A 17942-nucleotide genomic window follows, 5' to 3' on the forward strand; every position below is an offset into this window, starting at 1 on the left:
GCTGATTTCCAAGCAGTAGCAGGCAGCTGTCTCATCTCTAGGACTCAGGAGTATGTAACCGCCATGCTCAGAATGGGTTGACCCAGAAAGGGGTGGAGACCCAAAGCAGGAGAAGGCTGCAGACCTCATGTAGTTGGAGGAGACAAGGCTACCAGACTCGGACCTTGGTTGTATAAGCCCTTAACACCTTGTTAAGGGGTTTTGTGTGATTGTAATGGGTGAGAGTTCTCCTGGAAACCTTCCTCATGTTGCATCCTGTTCATCAAGCCCTTGGAGTCTTCAGGAGCCAACCCACTTGCAAAGAAGAATTGGACTTGGCAGTATCAGTAGACTGTAAATATAAGGACTTGAAAATGCAACCTGAACAGGACCTTGAAATGTGATGTTAAATGTTGATGTTATATGTTATGTATTAAGAAAGTAAACCATTTTGTTTTTAAAAATTGTTGTTGCAAACTCATTCCAAGTTCTACCCCACAGAACCCACCAGCTGAGGTTACAAGTACACTAAGCCCAGAGACAAAGCTGGGAACACACAACTGTTTTTATTATTTCTTTGCACATTCTGAGTTTTGCATATATATTTTTGGAAAACCAACACAAAAGTGCCTTGTACAAAAAGTTCCTCCATGGTATACCGAGCCTGAATGGTGCCCAGGGGTATGACCGCCTCCCCGCACCCCGGGGGGGGGGGGGAGAGCGTGCGCCCAGGGACATGGGATTCCCCATGTCCCCATCAGTGGTAAGGCACCAACTGTCCTCCCAACCCGACAGACACCTCAGCGTCCCCTGGGGCACTGAGACACACATAGGGTTGCCAGCTCCAGACTGGGGAACTCCTGAAAATTTGGGGGTGGACCCGGTGGAGCCTGAGAAGGACAGGGATCTCGTTGGGTACAATACTGCAGAATTCAGCCATAAAACACCCCTTTCCTCCGGAGAACTGGCCACCACTGTAGTCCAATGATGAACTGTAATTATGGGGGATGGCATCCCTCAAGTTCATGTGCAGCTTCTTTGGCGCCCTCAGAAATGAAGCCACTGGCCCTCAGCGGGTGTGAGCGGAGCCAGCAGAGGGATGAAACTGCCCCGTCCCCAGGCTACAGGCAGCAGCTCCAAAGTTAGAGCCAGGTGTTTGCTAAGGGCTTATATATTTACAGATCCTCCAGACTGCCACACAACCACCTGTAACATTGTGAGTAAGAGTTATGTTGTATGGCGTGCCTATGACCCCTTGGACGGTCTGGTCCCAGTGGGATTGCCAGCACAAATGATCGCTCCTGTGTCTTTGACCGGGTGTTTATTTCATGTAGATTTGAGTCCAGTAGCACCAATACATTTACGGTATAAGCTTGTATCTTGTGCGTCTCTAACTTGCTACTGGACCTGAATCTAACTCTTCTACTGTAGACCAATATGGCTGCCCTCTGAAACTATTTATTTCATGCTGTCTTTGTTGGCAGGAGGACAGGAAAGGATGGGGGTGGGGGTGGGGGTGGGGGTGAGGGCAAGGTTTAATTACTGGTACTGCATCGTGACAAATGTCTGGCTATGCATCGCAAGCCTCCGGAATGGGACAGGCTGTCACAGTGTTGGAAAACAAAAGTCCCCAGACAAATGATTGGTCTAATGAAGTCAAACTTTATGTTTGCAAACAGAAAGTTTGGGGAAACATAAATACATACAGAAAATTATGTACATCTGTCCCCCGAATAAAACGAAGAAAGTGACCTTATAATACTCCATAATGCCCCCACCTTCGGCATTATAACAGTGGTAGAATTTGATGGGCGGTTTATAATTCAGACATTTGATTGGACTGTCTTAACACAAAGAACCAAGAGATCTATATTTCAAAGACAGAGGGTTTGAATAGACAAAGGACTATAATGCTAAAAGGCTTTATTTATCTTGTACTAAGTCTGGCTGGTAGAGACCTAGATGTCCTGGGCATCTGCCAGCCTGCCTTGACCTTGTTAGTTGACAGTGTAAGTCACAGGGGTGGCCAACCTATGGTGCTCCAGATATTCATGCTGGCAGGGGCTGATGGGAATTGTAGACCACGAACATCTGGAACACCATAGGGTGGCCACCCCTGAAAGATTTATTGTATTAATTTATATTAATCTATCTTACAAAAAAGGGTTAGAGTATAAGTAATATGACATATATATTTGTATTAAGTAATACAAATATATATTGTCGAAGGCTTTCAATTTTAACAGAAAGGAAGAAACTATGAAAATGAACAGAACTTGGCTGCCAGTGTTGAAAAATACTAGAGTCAAGACAGTGTCTAACCAGCTCCACACAAACACAGGATGACTATTGACAAAGGAAACAAAGGTCAGGATACTTCTATTCAGATGCTCCCACCAGTGACCTTGCTATCTCCATTGTTACTCCCATGCTATAGACTTCATTGTTACTCATACTTCTATTCAGATGCCCTCAACTATTGACCTGGTTGTCTTCTTTGTTACTCACAGACAATGTTTCTTCACCCACCCTGGACACTCCAACAGGTATATATACTCCACTTGCTTTCCCAACATCAGATCCTCTGAAGATGCCAGCCACAGATGCAGGCGAAACGTCAGGAGAGAATGCTGCTAGAACACGGCCATACAGCCCGGAAACCACACAGCACCCAATACAAATATAATTCTGACAATCCCTCAGCAGCTGTCCCTGACCTTTTGCATTCTGACCCACCGTGGCAAGCACAGCCACAAGATGGCCGTGGCAGCTCACCTTCAGTCATACCATTAATATCTTTGTGTCTCTGCCAAAGCAACATGTCTAGAAATCTGCACAGACAATCAAATCTCCAACGGCCAATCAGGATCCTTGCTGGGGAAAAGCCCCACAAGGCCCGATCAGCTTTCCAGAACCACTTGGAGGGTGCCGGGAAAGCGGTTGGGAGCCCCATGTTTGAGCCCCCTGGGCTAGTGCTTCTGCAGGCTGGCTTGGCAGGGCCTGGCGGATTCTGAGAAGGGAATGGCTTGACCATTAAATCTCAGGCTTGAAGGATTCTGGTAGGGAAAAGGGCCGGCTGACGGGTCCTTCAGGGCCGCAGATGGGAAACGGCCTCTTTCGGTTCCTCTGAGCATCCCGGCTGACTTCTCATTTTTGGTGGTTGCATCAATCAAGACCTCGAAATATCCCCGCAACGTATCCAGCAAGCAGGGAAGGAGGCAAGCGGGGGGAGGGAATCTGCCACGAAAGGATTGTTGACTTCCTCTCGCAGGCAGTGAGGAAGTTGCTCATGACACACAGGAAATTGTGCTTGCACCAGCGTGAACATGCATGTGCGCAGCAGCTCCCGACCAACGTTTATCAGCTCTTGGAGATGCAACCGCAAAAGGCCCTCCCTTCAAAACAAAACAAACCCATCCGGTCTGTGAGGGGGGCGGCGGAGGCTGGGCTGGCACATTAGCTGAGAGTTAAAGCTTTGGGAATCTTTGGTTCAAGTCTACGTCTGCAAATAGGTCTTTGGTTCAAGTCTAGGTCTGCAAATGCGCCAGGAGGCCACAAGCAGTGGTCGGATTCAGCAGGTTCGCACCACTTGGGCAGAACCAGTTGTTAAAATGGTGCTTGTAAACAACCAGTTGTTACATTATTTGAATCCCACCACCAGAACCAGCTTTCGTGGCGCCTGCCCAGTGTTTATGGAAAGGGCCTGGGCCAGGTAGGGCTACTGGCCGTGGGAGATTTGACTAGCTCTGAAAACTTATGAAAAGGTAGCTTTGGAAGCAGCTGCCACCACTGCACCCAGATCTTCACTGCATGACAGGAAGTAAGCTGCGCCAGCCACTTTGTGTCCACCATGTTGTGTGAGAATTCCACACGTCTCTGAATAAACTTGGGTGCCACAAAACAGAAACTGCTTTTGAGTATGGGCTGAGGGCTGTTCCCTCAGCAGCAGAGACTTAAAACTAATCCAGCCTTTCGTAATGTAAGCACAAACTCGCTGAAACCAAGGCCTAACTACTTTGGTGTCATGATCAGCCCATTTCTGGTTTGAGCCTGCCATGTCTCCCGGCTGGGACGTGGGGTCCTCTTTCTCTTCTCATTCTCCCTCCCTCTGAATTGCCGTGGTTGTAGTTTCCCACTTTCTGTACTTTCACTTCCCAGTCAATGCCTTATCAGCGTGGCATAGTGGTTAAGAGCAGGTGCACTCTAATCTGGAGATGCGGGTTTCATTCCCTGCTCTGCCACTTGAGCTGTGGAGGCTTATCTGGTGAACCAGATTAGCCTGTGCACTCCAACACATGCCAGCTGGGTGACCTTGGGCTAGTCACAGTTCTTCGGAGCTCTCTCTGCCCCACTGACCTCAGAGGGAGTTTGTTGTGGGGCGGGGGGCGGGCGAAGGGAAAGGACATTGTAAGCCCCTTTGACTCTCCTTACAGGAGAGAAAGGGGAGGTATAATTCCAAACTCTTCTTCTTCTCTGATACCTGCTGTTGTAGTTTTTGCAGCAGTAGGGAGGAATGTAGGTTGCTTTGATCCCAGGGGAGGCTGCATGGTCTCTGGACCATGGGACTGGAGGGGTGCCATCCCCCTCGGAAACTGGTAGACAGTGTGATGTGGGGGCATGACGTGCAGTATAATAGAGCTTTGTTGCTTCTGCTTAAGTTCTGGCAATAGAAGTCTAAATCAGTGGTTCTCAACCAGTGGGTCGAAACCCCTTTGGGGGTCGAACGACCCTTTCCCAGGGGTCGCCTAAGACTCTCTGCATCAGTGTTCTCCATCTGTAAAATGGATAAATGTTAGGGTTGGGGGTCACCCCAACATGAGGAACTGTGTTAAAGGGGAACATTCAGCTGCCATGGGCTGAACCCCCATGCACAGAGCCTTGTGTAAAGCTAAAGAGACTTATAAAGGCCAGGCTGATAAGAAACACAAAGATGTGTGTTTTGAGGTGGGGGATTCAGGGCCTATCTCCACTAAGCAGCCGTCAACTGGGTCATCGATATTTGGGACCTTTCAAAGTTGCACATGTCATTAATGAAGTGAAATTGCCTAAAACTTATGGGAGTGAGCACCCTGTGTTGCATTCCAGCCTCCTGAAACGGGCACCTCCTGCCAACCGGTGGCACCCAGAGGTGGATGTGCCTCCTCCTCCTCTACTTGTTGATTACTGTCAGGGATTACACCTAGTTGATTGAGATGCATTATTAACCCGATGTAGTTGTTACAAAATATATTGCTGGCGATTGTATCTAGTTGATTGAGAGGCATTCCTACCTCAGTGTATTCGCTACAAGATATATGTAACCAGCCTGCTGCATGTTACCACTGCATTAATGGGAAATTCTTTCCTTGGTCTTTCCTTTATGGCTTCACATGCTGAGTAGATAACTAGGCTTACCCACCCCTGACACTTCCGGTCTCATGGGAAATGGGATCTTTCCGTTGTCCTGTGGGGGCAGGAGGCCAGGTGGCTTTACCTCTATCTGTCGCCGACCTCGGGGTGCCTCGGCTCTGAAATAACTCTTTCCCACATTCTGTGGGAAAATGGGAGGGGAAACTAATTCGGAATGAAGGGGATTGCAAAAGCTTGGTTCACCAGAACTGACTTGAACAAGCGGGTGCTTCGTTACTTGCCAATAAACACTGCTGATCAACAATACAGAGTCCTTGGGTGCTGTGTGGTTTCCGGGCTGTATGGCCGTGTTCTAGCAGCATTCTCTCCTGACGTTTCGCCTGCATCTGTGGCTGGCATCTTCAGAGTGATTCCGGCCGTGAAAGCCTTCGACAATACAGAGTCCGTTTATTGATTCAAGGTCCGAGACCTAACGATCAGCAGGAGCACTACAAGGTTTGCCTGAATATTTGACTCATGTTTCTATCATGGCCGTCTACAGTATTTGGCCACTTGGAAACAATTCTCTGCAAGGGAGAATGCGTGGGTTGACGCCTCTGATGTTCATCCACCCCCCACCCCCCGTTTTGGTGTCTGAGTTCTAATGTAAATATCCTTACTGTTTCGGGGGGGCCTAGGTTTCCAACAATCACAAGCCAGATGCCTCCAGAAAAGTCCAGCCAGGATAGAAAGATACCCTGCACCTGGTGCTCAAAGGCAAACTGCTTCCAAACATGGAAGTTCCATTTCCTGGCTCTTCTGAATGATAGCTGCTGAGATAACTATTCTCTGTGGGATTTTTTTTTAACCTTTAAAAAATATTTAAGACCCCACAGCATGCAATTTCTGGGCTGACCTGACCTGGCCTCACTCTATTTTGAGCTATTTGTACTAATGATGAGGTCTCAGCCCTCACAATGGGGGTGGAAAGGGCCATCAAGTCTTAGCCAAATTACGACAACCCCCATGGGGCTTTCAAGGCACGATGTGAGCAGAGGTGGTTTGCCACTGCCTACTACTGTGTTTCCCCGAATATAAGATAGTGTCTTATATTAATTTTTGCTCCCAAAGATGTGCTACGTCTTATTTTCAGGGGATGTCTTATTTTTCTGTGTTCTGTTCATCAGGCATGCTTCCAAACAAAAACTTTGCTACGTCTTACTTTCGGGGGATGCCTTATATTTCGCACTTCAGCAAAACCTCTACTACGTCTTATTTTCCGGGGATGTCTTATATTCGGGGAAACAGGGTAGCAACCCAGGACTTCCTTGTTGGTCCCCCATCCAAGTACTTAACCAGTGCTGAGGCTGGCGAGCTTCGGGGATCAGAGAAATAAGGTTAGCCTGGGCCGTTCAGTGGAGGGCTCAACCCACAACACGAGAGAACCTTGCTGTGGGTGCCCATGGGTGCCCATGACATAATACTCAAATGACATGTGGGTGCCCATGACATAATACTCAAGACCCACAAGCCACAGGCTGCTGTGAAGCAGAGATTCGAATGGGGTTGGAAGCTCTCCCCCCCCTGCCCCCCCAATATCTATGCCTGTCCTCTCCTGCAAGAACATCATACTTGGAGTCCACTTCCCATGCCCCCATCCCATCTCCTGTTTCAGCCCCACTGAGATAACACTGCCAGCCACCTTGTGTGCAGACAGCAGCCTCTGGGCCTTCTTGACACAACACACAACTGACTCATCCCATCCCAGGTGCTCAGTGGCTGCCCGGGGAGTGGTGACGGGGCTTCTTCTGGGGACTTGTTTTGATGGAAACAAAACTGTGCAGTGGGAGGCAAAGGGAAGAGAGTTCACTCGCCTGCGACGGAAGCCCTCTCGAAAACAGGGGTTTGTTCCCACAGAGAGTTGCTGGAAGCCCCAGCAAGAAAATGAAACCTCCTTTGCTGCTGCTCCCCAGACCTCCTCCTGCCTCTCTCCTGGCCTCACCTGCAAGATGGTTCTTATGGGGTGTTGTGGGGTTTCCGGGCTGTAGGGCCATGTTCCAGCAACATTTTCTCCTGATGTTTTGCCTGCATCTGTGGCTCCCAGCCACAGACGAAACATCAGGAGGAAATGCTACTGGAACACGGCCATACAGCCCGGAAACCCCACAACCCCCCAGTGATTCCGGCCGTGAAAGCCTTCAACAATACAGAGTTGTTATGGCTTTGGATCTTGACCCACAGTTTGAGAAAGATTTCTGTGGAGCCGGTAAAGCAGGGAGCCTAAAGGTGTACCTCAAAGGAGTTTGTAAGCCCCTGTGAGTCTCCTTACAGGAGAGAAAGGGGGTATAAATCCAAACTCCTCCTCCTCCTCCTCCTCCTCCTCCTCCTCTTCTTCTTCTTCTTCTTCTTCTTCTTCTTGAAGGCATGTTCACTGCTGGGTTAAAGTTTTTGGGTCTCTGCAGATTTACTCATATCCAGGACCCCCTCTGTACTGTGCTAATTTGCCGTGCATTTCTGTTACATCTAAACTGGAGTGCTGTGATGCACTCCACTTGGAGCTACCCTTGAAGAGTGTTCAGAAGCAGTAGACAGTACAGTTACCAGTAGCACGAGACCCTGAGAGCACAGCGACTATGCTGGCATCTAAGTCCAAGGCAGACGTTTTGTTCTTGAAATATGAGTTGGTTTTTATACCCTGCTTTTCCTCTAACTTTTTATCATTCTCAAGGTGGACGACAATCACCTTCCCTCCCCCTCCCCCCCTTGTGAGGCAGGTGGAGCTCAGAGAGTTCTGAGAGAACAGATGTGGATGCAGGGCTCCTTTAACCAGCCTGCTTAACATTACTCGGGAGGGAGAGGCAATCATAACAATATTGCATCCATTCATGAAAATGGTGATTGTGCCGACACCTGAAAGAAAATAATTCATGAATTGAAAGACAATTATTCAGTCACCGATTGGAAGTGTGACATCTATGAAAGAAGACGACAGATAAGGTTATCAGCCTTTAATGAGGTGAACTGTGCTGATAACATTGAAGGAGGTTGTTTAACTGCATCGGTGTTACTGAAGTTCTCCCATCGGAGATATTTGTAATGAGAGTAGAGATTATTAATAGCAATGGCATTTTATGTATGTTTATACACTGTAAAAAATAATTGTAATATACACAAGCCACTGTGCAGCACATGCGCGTCACGTGATTTTTGGGTCTGTATTTGGTGAGAACTGTGACTATCCCAGGGTCACCCAGCATGCTTCACGTGAAGGAGTGGGGAATCAAATCTGGTTCTCCAGGTCAGCACTCACTGCTCTTAACCGCTACACTCGTCTGACTCTCCAGCCCTACCTGGCTTGGGACCAGGATACCTGAAGGACCATCTTTCTCCATCTGTGTCTGGAAGAGACCCTCCTGACTGTCCTGCCAATCAAATAAGTTCATTTGGTGAGCCCATGAGAAGGCTTTTCAGTGGCAACCCTGTGATCATGGAACAATGGCCTTTTCCATAGCCCACACTTATCCCCTTTCCAAAATGTTTTCAATCCCACCATTTACAATGAAGTATGTCTGCACTTCCCTCCTCCAAACGTTTCCTGGTGGCCTTGTTTGCTTTGCTTTTTCACGCATGTGCTGCAGTGATGATTCATAGCATTACTGATCCAATGGTCCCAAAAAGGGGTGGGGGGTGGGGACAGGAGGCAAAAAGCAGGAAACTAGAAATGAAGAGAAGAGCAAAGCAACAAGGAGAAAAAGAAATGGCTGTGCAGCAGCTGGGGCCCCAGGGGAGGTCGGGCGGCCACACAGGGGCATGGAGAGTGGCCCGCCATTTAGGAGTGAAGCAAGGTAGTAAAAGTATTTTCAGAAATGATGAGAAAAAGCTGCTTGGAAATGTTTCGAAAACCAACTTGGGAGCAGGAGGGGGGCGGCAGCGAGGAACGAGCGCGGATCTCCATGGAGGAAGCATTTTATTATCCTGGAAACTCTGGCCCGCACACGCAAAATAATGCGTTTTCAAACCACTTTCACAACTGTTTGCAAGTGGATTTTGCCATTCCGCACAGCTTCAAAGAGCACTGAAAGCAGTTTGAAAGTGCATTACTCTGCTTGTGCGGAATGAGCCTCTGTGAATGACTTGTGTGTGGAAAAGGCCAACCTCTATTGGCAGTTTTTAAATTGTGACTTTTAATGGGATTCTGTAATTGTTGTTTTGCGTTTTCATAAAATAAAGTTAGATACAGATTTCAAATAATTAACTAAATAAATAAAAGCCAGTATTATAATGTTGGAGGCAGCCCAGTTGCTGAGAGATGGAGCACAAAGAAACCGATTAAATAAACACAGTTTGAGGGCACGGAACTGCTTGCGTCGGGGTTTGCTTTTTTTTTTTTAAGTGTTGGAAAGTCACATTCTTGCAGCGTGCAGTGGGAGCTATTGACTCATCCTGCCTGGTATCAAGAAATGGAGGCCAAACAACCTGGCGAACGTGCTGAGAGAGCTGTGGGTAGGCTTGACTCAGACGAAGAGGTCCCGTCCCACACGGCCGAGGCCAGCAAACAGGGGCCGGGAGGCACCTTTCGCCCAATCGACAGTTGGGTTTTTTGTTTTGTTTTGAAAGCGAGTTGTTATTTTGCAAATCAAGATGGGCCCAGGGGCTTCAGTCCAGCCACCTTCTTGGAAGTCATACCCCCGTGGTGGCAAACCTTTGGCACTCCAGATGTTATAGACTACAATTCCCATCAGCCCCTGCCAGCATGGCCAATTGGCATGCTGGCAGGGGCTGATGGGAATTGTAGTCCATAACATCTGGAGTGCCAAAGGTTCGCCACCACTGTCATACCCCAATGGCTGCACAGAGGCCAGCTCCTTGCTAAGGAGAGCAAAGCCCTCTGCACAGGCTCAGAGATGCTTTTTCTCTTGAGATAGCTTCATGGGTTTTCAAACCGAGCCCTGTAAAGGAAAACAGGGCCCAGTTCTGATGAGTTCTGGCTCTCTGTCCATTTTGGTGGGCTAATTGGGTTTTAAAGGAAGGGGGCAGCTGGAATATCATATTCCATGGAATCCTTGCTTCCATTTCCCGCCAACACAAGGCCCAAATAACGTCTTCCATGTCAGTGCTCAGACTCCTGACGAGAGCAGCCCCGGAGCATGTCAAGAGGGCCTTTCCACTGCGAGATCATAGCAGCCAGTTCCCAGAGATATCTGACCCAGTTTGAAGAAACTAACCACTGCCAGCTCATCATCGCATACTAATCACCAGGTTACTGCCGCCTTCCTGGAAATGAGACGGGCACATTGATTTATGTTATTAGCTCTTGTTATTACTAATGGCTTGTTATTAAATTACTAATTATTATTGTAATTGTGGCCGCAGTTACATAACCAGGGCACTGAGTTTATATGCATAGCAGCCTGTCCCCATTTCTCCGGCACTGACGCATAAAGCCAGCGGATCTCCACTGACTCGTCAGAAGAAATTTCTTCCTTCTGCTAATGAGGAAATGCTCAGGGAAAGACCCAAATGCCCTTGAGGCGGGACCGGGAGGGCATGGCCCTTAAGGGAACCCCAGCCACAAACTGGAGGCCAGCCAGGGAAAAGAGGCAGGTGTCCTCTGACCATGTACAAAGTACCATTTCTTTACCACAGCTGCTCCACAACATTCCATGGCCTTGGCTCTTGCATCAGCAAAGAGATGCGCCAGACAGCTCAAGGCAGTGAGCGGCATTCTTCTGTTTTGTCCTCCCAACAACCCAGCGAGGTCGGTTACGTGTAATGGGTGCCTCATAAGGACTTGAACCCGTCTTGCAGGCCCCTATAACTGCCACATCCCTGCATTTTAATCCAACCTTTATTTCAAGGAGCGGATTTTGTAATCATTTTATCTGCACAACCCTGTGAGGTAGGCTAGGCTGAAAAAGCACAGACTTAGCTCAAGGGCAACCATCAAGCAAGATATGAAACTAGTTCTCTTTGAGCCTCTCAGAGGAAAACGGGGGGCACTCTCGCCCAGGAAAGGTCATGTGATTTTGGGGTCTTTTTGCTGCAGTGGGTCAGATAAAGGAATCAATGAGCTGGAAAACTGGTGAGTGGGGGGTGAGTGTGTGGAGGGGTGGAGGGAGGGGCAGACTCCTGAGATCCAGTTACCACCGAGGGCTGGAACCAACCTCCTCCTCCTCCTCCAGTTGCAGCCTCCGTTAAGGGGCGCAGCAGTTGGTCTATCCAGGGACCGATCCTCTCCAGAACTGGGCATTCACGTTGGCGGGGGCGGGGTGCAATTCCAGGTTTGGGGCTGAAACCGGAGGGGAGCCGCCGAGCGCCCGGATTCCTTTGGGAGCCAGCAACTGGTGGGCGTCAAAGGGAAGCCCGGCCGGCTTCCCCACCAAGCAGGACCCCCCCGCCCCAAACGCGGCGCCCACAGGATGCCACGCAGGAAACGCGCACCTGGCCCGGCAGCGCTTGCGGCCTGAGCAAACCAAAGGATTTCGCGGCGGGGGAGTGTGAGAAAAGTACCCCCCCCCCCGAGAGTCGACTGAGCCTCCGAAGAAGGGGGCTCCCTCCCGCCCGGCCAGCCGAAAGTCCCGCACGAATCAGCCGGGCAAGCTTTGGCGGTTCCTGCGCTGCCCCCTGCAGGCCAGGAGAAGACCTGCGCTCTGACGCTGCGGTTGCCAACCAGAGCGGGAACTTGGGGGTGAAGCCTGAAGAGGGAGAGGCTTGGAGAGGGGAGGGGCGTCCGTGGGGGTATCATGCCCTGGAGGCCACCATCCCGACCAGCCACTTGCTCCAGGGGGGGACTGGCCCCTGTGGTCTGGAGAGCAGTTACGGTTCCTGCAGATAGCCAGGCCTTACTTTAAGAAGAAGAGTTTGGATCTATATCCCCCCTTTCTCTCCTGTAAGGAGACTCAAAGGGGCGTAGAATCTCCATTCCCTTCCCCCCCCCACAACAAACACCCTGTGAGGTGGGTGGGGCTGAGAGTTCGAAACTCAGAAGCTGTGACTAGCCCAGGGGGGTAGAGAACCTGTGGCTCTCAGATGTTCAGGAACTACAATTCCCATCAGCCTCTGTCAGCACTGGCCAATTGGCCCATGCTGGTAGAAACTGATGAGGGAATGTGTAGTTCCTGAATTCGAGAGCCACTGGTTCCTGGACCCCTGACTAGCCCAAGGTCACCCAGCTGGCGTGTGTGGGAGTGCACAGGCTAATCTGAATTCCCCAGATAAGCCTCCACAGCTCAAGCGGCGGAGCGGGGAATCAAACCCGGTTCCTCCAGATTAGAGTGCACCTGCTCTTGACCGCTACGCCACTGTTTCTCCCAAGCCTGGTCCTCTGGTCTGTACTCCAAGGTGCCTCTTCTCGCTTCCCTGCTCTGAGGCGCAGTCCTCACTTGTGTTTAATGAGCTCCTTCTCCAGCAAGGTCTAATCCTGCTCTCCCTCTCTCCTTCCCAGATGGGCCTTTGGCTCCAACTCTCTCCTTATAGCTGGGTCTGTGGGGGTGGGGGTGGCACGCAGAGGACAGTGTGCAGTTCCACGCTGGCTGTCAAGGCTGACAGCCCTTCCTGACACATGAAAGAGGCTTACAGGCGCCTGCAAAGCGAGCCAATTTATTTTACGAGCAGTTTTATTTGGTCCCAGTAATGTGATTTTGGGGTTTTGCTGGGGACCAAACTGGTGCAGTGGGTAAGAGTGGCAGACTCTAACCTGCAGAGCCGGGTTCAGTTTTCCCGCTCCTGCACATGAAGCCTGCTGGGTGACTTTGGGCCAGTCACAGTTCTCTCCAAACTCTCAGCCCACATGGAGGCAAGCAACAGCAAGCCATCTTGAAACGACCCTTTGCCCGAAGTCAGCTGTGACTTGACGGCACTTTCCACCAACCCACTGCTCATGAAAGTTTCTGTGCAATAACTGTGCCATTAGAGTGTTGTGGGTTTTCTGGGTTGTATGGCCATGTTCTAGTAGCATTTTCTCTTGATGTTTCTCTTATGCCATTCACAGATGCAGACGAAACGTCAGGAGAAAATGCTACTGGAACACGGCCAGAAAACCCACAACACTCCAGGGATTCCGGCTGTAAAAGCCTTCCATAATACAAAATGTGCCATTATTTCAGGTGTCACAAGATTCTTAGTCATTTGGATTGCATCCAACAGTGACACTTGAGGAGTTGTCTCTATGGAAAACGGTTTTTTTTGGGGGGGGGGAATCAAGGCATAAAGGAAAAACCATGGGACTGAGCGTTCCTCTCTGCAACTTGTTCTTTGTGAAATATTAACAAGTGAACCCGAACCCAGAAGGAGCCCTACAGATTTAAATATGCTCAGGAACCTGCTTTTTTGGGGGGGGGGGGGGGGGAGCTCTGCAACCTGTGATGTCAGCATGGGAGACAAGAGTGCCTCTGAGCATGTGAACTATTTTTCTTGGCCTCTGGGCTTTCTGAAAGACAGTAATGACCACAAGACTGAAGAGCGAAACTGAAAGTTAACCCTTGGGTGACAAATCTCTGACACTGCTCCTTCTTCCCCCCGGGGGGGGGGGGGCGCACAAAGGCGGAACTCTGCATCTTCTGGGAAGCGGAAGTCCCAGTTCCCTGCTGACGTCGAGGCGCACTCTGAACAAACCAGCCGGGTGTGAGACGGCAGGCGCCCGGGAGGCTGCTTCACCTATTGCTGAGGACAACCTGGGATGGTTCCTTGATGGCGCAAACCTGTGCAGAAGGTGGAGGGTTACTACATCTGTCAAGAAGTCTTCAAAGGGGGAATTCTGACAGGGCAGCTTTCCCATCTGGTTTGCATGCACAAACCACGCCCACTGAATCCCTCCCCAATTAATGTTGAACGTTGGCATTTAGGGCCGAAGGACTCCAGAGAGGTGTGTCTTGTTTTGTGCCAAAGCCCTTGGAAGGTAGGCTGGTATTACACGGGCAAAGGGATGGGAGGGAGGGAGAGAGAGAGAGAGAGAGAGAGAGAGAGAGAGAGAACACCTCTAAAACCAGGGAGGGTTGGAGATAAGATCTGAACCACCGTCTGTCCTCGAATCACAGCTCAATCTAGTTGATGCTTTCCACCAGCTCTGCATAATACATGTGTATGCAATCAGGGACGTATCTACAGAAAATGGCACCCCCCCCAACCGCTTGTGATCTGGATGTTATGCCCCTATTGATAAACCCCAAGACTGCATTAGCCTTTTTTGTCGCAGCATCACACCGACTGCTCATATTAAACTTACTGTCCACCTGTACCCCAAGATGTTATCATATATTACTCCTCAGTAGAGTATCCTCCATCCAGAGAGAAAGGAATGGGGAAGAGAGAGAAAGGGGGAGTGGAGAGAAAGGGGGTGAGAGGGAGAAAAGAGGGAGAAAGGGGTGAAAAGGGGGAAGAGAAAGAGGGAAAGGGAAAGAAAGGGGGAAAGAGCGGAAGAGGGGAAGAAAGAGAGGGAATGGAGAGAATGGGGAAGAGAAAGAAAGGGAGGAGAGAGAAAGGTTTGAAGGGAAAGAAAGAAGAAAGGGGAAAAGGCAGAGAAGGGGGGGACGAGGGAAAAAAGGGGAAAGAGAGCAGCGGGGGTGGGGGGGAGGACTTTGCCTGCATTTCCCCTCCCTGCCACCGCCTCTGGCAAAAGCCTCCAGTTGCGTTAAGATTAAGTCACTTCCAGGTGGTTGGCGCCGTGGGCAGGAGGAGACTGGGGCGGGACGAGGCCCTGGAAAGTGTACCCTCGCTGGCCTTGTCCACCCCCGGTCTCTTCCCAGCCATTGGAAGTGAGTTAATCTTAATTTTAAAGCAACCAGAGGCTTTTGTAGGGGGTGGGGGGGTGGGTGGGAGCCAGGCTGCCTCAGGTAACTGGTGCCCGGGGAAGAGCCCTCAATCACCCCACCCTGGCTAAGTTCCTGTATGCAATAAGGAATGTGTGTGCGCATAATGTGCCATAGATAACCGCCCTGCTCCTTCGCCTTTCCTGGATGAACAAATGGATCAGAAGGTTTCTCTGACCGCTGCCGCTCCTAAGGTGCTGGGCTTGAGGCCCAAGAACTGGCCAGAGGGCGTCTTTTCCAGGCCAGTTGGCAACTCTTACATTTGTGTTGGTTCTCCCCCACCCCCCACACTGTGGAATTTAAAGCAATGTGTTATTAGCCAGCCTATAAACCGCCGAAACACATGGAACAGGCTGAAAGAGAAGAAAGAGGATCCAGAAATAAGGCCCCCACAGAGGTAAAAACTCCCTCCCACTGGGTATTTTGTTTTGCTCTGTTCTTGCTGGCATTCTGCTGGAGATTTCAAGAGTTGTTTTTAAAATCAAAGTGTTTGCTTTTATTGAACGGCTGGGCTGGTTTCTGTGCCTTAACTGCGTCTAATTGATGCCTACTTTAATTTGATGATGTGTTTTAACGTGTTGGTTTGAGAGGAGAATTGAGATTCCTTTGCCCACCGCTGGCTCTGGCGGCCAGTTTGGTATCTTTTTTTAAAGCTGACCTAAACCTGGCCTGGAGAGAAGAAACAATGGGCCTTTCCCCACTTACCGTAATCCCCCCTATGCCGTGTGCTGCTCTCAGCACGCGGCATCCCTGGCGCGCGCCCGGGCGTCCCCACAACCCCACGTTCTGCGCGGGGTCATCACAAGGTGCCGTTTAAAAGAGCGCCAGGGATGCCATGCACTGATGGGGCGCGACAGCGGCAGTGTTGGGGCGGCTGCGCTGTCACTGCCCCTGTCGTGGGGAGTGCCGGGGGACCCCGCGCTACTTTCGGAGAGTAGCGCGGGGCTTAAGGTAAGTGGGGAAAGGCCCAATTTTAATAAGCAAAATAAGTCAGGTGTGGCTGCCATGGTAGGAAAGGCCTTTGGTACAAGACCACAATGAGCACACAGCAATAGGGAGGCCAGCCATGTCCCCCCCCGGCCACCAGTGGGGGGTGGGGGAGAGGGTGGCCAGGGTCAAATTGGAATCTGGGGAGGACGGGGACCTCAGTGGCGCACGACGCCAGGCAGTCCAACCCACTGATCTGAACTGATCTCTGGAGATGAGATGCCGTTGTAGGGTCCCACCTGAGGCCGGTGTCCCCTTGGCAACAGGTGTCCCCTCCCACATGGGAAGAGAGCAGCGGCTCAGGGTTTGCAGGGTCATTCAGCTGCCCCCTCGGATGGACTGTGGTTTGAACTGGCAGCTGCTGCAGTCTGGTCTGGGAGGGGAGGAAAATGGGGAAAATGCAACTCAGCTTCTCCCCCTTGGCTGGGTGGGTGGGAGGGGTGGGGCTACAAAAAGCGGGGGCAGAGCACTTCCTCCAGAAAATCAAAAGCACGTTCTTATGGGACAACAAGTTCCTCTTCCAGCGCCTAAAGTGCAGCTGAGCCCGGTGGGGTTGCTTCTGGATCCTGATGCTGCAAAACTGATTGTGCTGAGATGCTGCTAAAGGACAGAGAGGAGAAGAAAGGGCAAAGGCCAGCCAATTAAAAGTGCCCCCCCCCCCCCCCCGCAAACTGCCATCTCCAACTCTAGGCTGGGTTCTCCTCTTAATACTAAATGCTACTGTGGTGCAGAGGTTATGTTGGAAGTGAAGGGCTGTGCGCTGTCTCCTGCCTTGATGACCGAGGGGATCTGATCAGTGAGTCAGGTGGCTAGAGTGGGTCAAGACACTGGGCACCTTTTCTCTACTGCTTTGATACGATCCCTTTGATGTGTGGATTGCTCCTCTCTGGGAACTTCCTTCCTTCCTGCTTCTCCCCTACTGTCCCCCATTCTTGCACATACATCCCCCGCCCACCCCCCCGGTCTTCCACCATTTGTGCAGAGCAGTTCAGACAGCATCCCTCGCCACCCACCCACCCAGGTAGATTAGCACAGAGAACTTTTCTCTCCACTTTTCTATCCAGGATGGAGTTCACTAATAAAGACTCCTCTTATCAGTTAGAAGCTATGAATTGGCTCCATGGCTACCACTTGGTGCAAAACAGGATGAAACATACTTGATTCCTTCGTGGCTTATCCAAAGACCAGGAGCAGTGGTTAATTTCCAGTTATCCTAAAACGATATGCAGATGCCCAGGAAATCCTGTCCTAAACACAGGGGGAATGAATGTAAGAAAGGCCCTCTGCACATGCTCTGAGGCACTACAATGGCTACTGTGTTCTAGGACTAGCACGTTACGCACCTTCCTGGATCCAAATCTGAGTCCACTCCAGCCTCTCTAGTCTTTATTCTGCTTCGCCTAAATGCTGTCAAGTTTATTATTGGTCTGTCCTGAGGATGCTCCCTCCTCAACCCACCCCCTCCTAACAGAAGTGAGAAGTGGTGGTCCCCAACCCAAGTTGATTGGTAGGGCGGTCGGGACTAACAAAATGACAGACAACATGTAGCTGGCTTGTGGAATTCCCTGCCACAAGACAGGACAAGAACTGGGGTGTTGTGGGGTTTCCGGGCTGTATGGCTGTGTTCCAGCAGCATTTTCTCCTGGCGTTTTGCCTGCAAATGTCAGGAGAAAATGCTACTGGAAGGAACACGGCCATACAGCCCAGAAACCCCACAACAGCCCAGGGATTCCGGCCATGAAAGCCTTCGACAATGCAGGGCAAGAGCTGCTGGCTTAAAAGTCTTTAGAAAGGATTAGACCTGTGGCTCTCCAAATGTTCACGGACTACAAATCCCATCAG

The sequence above is a fragment of the Sphaerodactylus townsendi genome, linkage group LG06 (genome assembly GCF_021028975.2).
Source record: "Sphaerodactylus townsendi isolate TG3544 linkage group LG06, MPM_Stown_v2.3, whole genome shotgun sequence".
Classification (NCBI taxonomy): Eukaryota; Metazoa; Chordata; class Lepidosauria; order Squamata; family Sphaerodactylidae; genus Sphaerodactylus; species Sphaerodactylus townsendi.